Consider the following 3,753-nt stretch of genomic DNA (forward strand, 5'->3'; position numbering starts at 1 on the left):
GCAAAATAGAGGAAGCCCAGTGAGGGGCCACAGGGCTGCTGTGAGTGCTGGAGCACATGGTGGGCAGAGTTTCTTCTCGTGGCTGTCTGATGGGGAGAGTCAGACTCTTCTCAGCAGTACACAGTGACATCTGTTTAGATGGTAGAACTTTTTGTTTTGGTTTGGTTTTTTTGTTTGTTTGGTTTGGTTTTTTTGTTTCAGTTTGGTTTTTTTCTATAAGCATATTGAGACATTGGAACAGGTTATACAAGGAGACAACAGACTCTCCACTGCTCTAGGTATCTGAAGCTCAGTTAGATGGGGTCCTGTGCAAACCCACCTCACCTCAGTAGGTAGCCCTGTTTTGAGCAGGATTTTGGCTAACACAACCTTCAGATGTCTTTTCCAACCTGCACGTTTTGTGGTTCTGTGATTTTATCAGAGATCAGCAGGTGTGAGTCTTAAGACGGTGGTATCTATTTTGGCAGTTTCCACCACAGCTTATCTATTAAAGTAGTTCTGGAGAAGAAAGTTAGCTTCTCTTGAAAAGGTCAGAAATTTGACCCAAATGACCTGGCATCCTGAGTGCCTTTCTCCACAATGAAAGCTATAAACACTTGATATCAGAAATTTTTATTTCGATCCCTGCTGCAAATTATTGTGCCTGAAGTGTGTGTTTCCAAGATTGAAGCCTTGCATGTTGTGTAAATTGTTTTCTTACAGTAAGAAATACAATAGATTTCCCTGGTGTGGAAGGGAAAATCATGGGTCTGTGTTTAGTTGAATGGTAAAATACAGCAATTCCTCTTCTAAGGAATGGCAAAAATCCTTGATATGCAGCATTAAATGGAATTATATGAGAGCAATGTCAGATGATTCTATGTGTATTTTCTGTACATAATCTCCTCTGTTCTCTCATTTAAGGAAAGAGATTGCCTTTTTAAATGGAGCTCATTCATAATACAGTGACTAAATCAGTACATGTTATGATGGAGTGTGCAGTATGTAGCTAAATTTGCAGGTTTAAATAGATTTTATATATATATTTTTTTATTCTATTGAACTGCTTTATTACCAAGTCAGAATAAGGGTTAAATTATATAAGTAACATTTCTGACCAAATTTCTCAGTATACACTTGGTCTCAGAACAGATACTTGAACTTGTCCTGGTTCTAGTTTATTCTCAAAGAACAGATAAAGCAGACTTCTACAGTACATGCTGTGTTTGGGGAGGTTTATGTGTCTACATCCGGGCAAGTTTTATGTTATCTGATGTATTGCAGATGTATAGAAAAAAATATTTGCAAAAATATAGTAAAATAGCAGGTCCAGAGAAAAAAATTTCTAAATTACCTGGCCACATCCTGTTTTGAATGCATAGCATCCAAAATCTGTCCAAGCTATTGTATTTTCTTTCCTCTGAGTGGCTGAGTTTGCACACTCAAGCTCTGCTCTTTAGTGGTGTGTGCACACACACGTGCACAACCAGCATAGAAAAACCTAGTAATGTGATACATACTTCTGTATTAAGCTTTTTCAGTCATGCAATTTATCATGTCATGTAATATCTTGAATATCATGTCATGTAATTCAGTCATGTAATATCTTGAATATTTGTCAAATTCATTAGAATTGTATGGATTTTTAGGGTGTACAGGCTTAGAGAAGATTTCTTTAGCCTCTTTGCAAAGCTGCACTGGTCTCTGACTGGCATTATTTATCAAAGTCCTTCAATTGTTCCTGTCTACCATGGAATAATGGAATCTTGTGGCTTGGAAGGGACCTCCAGCCAACATCATGCTCAAAGCAGGTCTGATTAGATCAGGTTGCTTTGAGACAAGTCCACTTAGGACTTTAATAACTACAGTGGTGGAAATCCCACCTTTTAATATCAATGTTCAGTAGCATTTCAGCAGGTCATTTTGCACACAAGTAAGAAGAACATTTCCCCTTCCTGAAAATGTTCCAGGCCACACTGGATGAGGCTTTGAACAACCTGGTTTAGTGTAAGGTGTCCCTGCCTATGGCAGGGGAGTTGAAATTAGATGATCTTCAAGGTCCCTTCCAACCCAAACCATTCTATGGTTGATTCTAAGATTTCCTCTTTTCATTTGCTTTTTAAAACTGAAGAAACTCAATTCTCTCATCCCTCCATGGAAGCCATGAAAATTATCTTTTCTTTGGCTTATTTTTAGTCTTGGAAGGTGATCCTTCCTTTATAATGGGTGAGTTGCTCACTTCAGTATTTGCTCACCATCTCTTCACCCCTCTCCAGGTTCATTTCTGCATATAAAATGAACAGAGTCTGACTCTGTGTCCATGACAATAATTCATAATTCAGCCACTTTAAATATGTAAGATCAGAATCAGAACCATATATCTCTCTGTGTATGTACTTACTGACTATTAAGTTGCTTTGGTGTTCATTTGGGGAAGAAAAAGGAGGATTTTTTTGGCCTCGGTATGCTTAAAGTCAGCTATTGAGGTTTTGGTTTTTTTTTTTTTTCCAGAGAATGTGAACAAATATGTGTGTATTGAGTGCCCATGGCAGTTGTTGAGTGTTTCTTGAAGCTGAGTTTGATGATATAATGAGGAAATCACCTGCCAGCCTTTTTTAGAGGAATTTATAATTTTCTGAGGATACACTTTGATTCCTTCCCAAGACTCACTTCCTATATGCAGTTTAAAAGGAAAAGCTTGTTTACTAGTTTCCTATTAATTTACATTTTGGGCATTAATTCTTGTCGCTGGGGGAAGCCAGAACATTTTGTCATTTGGTAATACCAAAATCTCTTGTATATGAAGAATAAAATAGAGTAGATGTCAATTCACTTCTTTAGATTCTCTGCAGACAAACTCATTCTCTGCATGGCAAAGGATAGGTGGGTTTTGTCTGTAAAGGGATATTCATTTTCATTTTTTCTGCTTTAATCCTGAGGATATAGGTTCAGGTCCCAGAGCTATTGAAAATATTAACTTGATGCTTCCATCAGCCTTCAAAAGCTCTGTGATCGAAGGCTCTCAGCAGCTGTTATCTACTATAATAAATGCCAATGATAGAAAACACTAGACTGGCTGAAGATTTTTTTTTTAAAAAGCAAATAAAAGTATTTTCTGTCTAAATTAAGTTAGAAAAAAAATCTGTTGATGATTTCTTTGTTGATAGAAAGTACCAACAAGATTGTTCTTTTCCACAAATACTGCTTAGGATTTGGGGGTCACAGTTCATAGCAAAATATGCTGCCTCTGTTTGCCCAGCTGCCCCCCCTCCTCTGCCTTGTCTCCTTCTCTAAGTGAAAAAAGAGGCTGAAAGAAAGGTAAAGGGAATAACAGGTTTAGCGCTGCTCTTGTAGACCATAATCAATGTAAATGGTGTTAACAGGATTAAGACTTTTTGCTCCCATGTGCATATCCCACCCTAGAGGAATGGTATCCTAGTATTTAAGAACAGGCAAGATGGCATACTCTCCTGGTGTCTTGTCTCCTTCTCTAAGTGAAAAAAGAGGCTGAAAGAAAGGTAAAGGGAATAACAGGTTTAGCGCTGCTCTTGTAGACCATAATCAATGTAAATGGTGTTAACAGGATTAAGACTTTTTGCTCCCATGTGCATATCCCACCCTAGAGGAATGGTATCCTAGTATTTAAGAACAGGCAAGATGGCATACTCTCCTGGTGTAGTTTTGGCTATGTAGTGACGTGTTTTGGTGATCCAAAATACAGGAACAAGTCTTGCAAGCTTTTTTATTACGATGGTTTTTTGGGTTTTTTTTGGG

General features: G+C 37.8%; 1 protein-coding gene across 4 annotated transcripts in view; it reads left to right on the forward strand.

Moving 5' to 3' along the window:
- Nucleotides 1-3,753, forward strand: part of SEMA3C (semaphorin 3C) — a 118,248-nt gene that overhangs the window by 15,598 nt on the left and 98,897 nt on the right. The gene's annotated exons all lie outside the window — the stretch shown is intronic.

The sequence above is a fragment of the Corvus brachyrhynchos genome, unplaced genomic scaffold (assembly GCF_000691975.1).
Source record: "Corvus brachyrhynchos isolate BGI_N302 unplaced genomic scaffold, ASM69197v1 scaffold50, whole genome shotgun sequence".
Lineage (NCBI taxonomy): Eukaryota > Metazoa > Chordata > Aves > Passeriformes > Corvidae > Corvus > Corvus brachyrhynchos.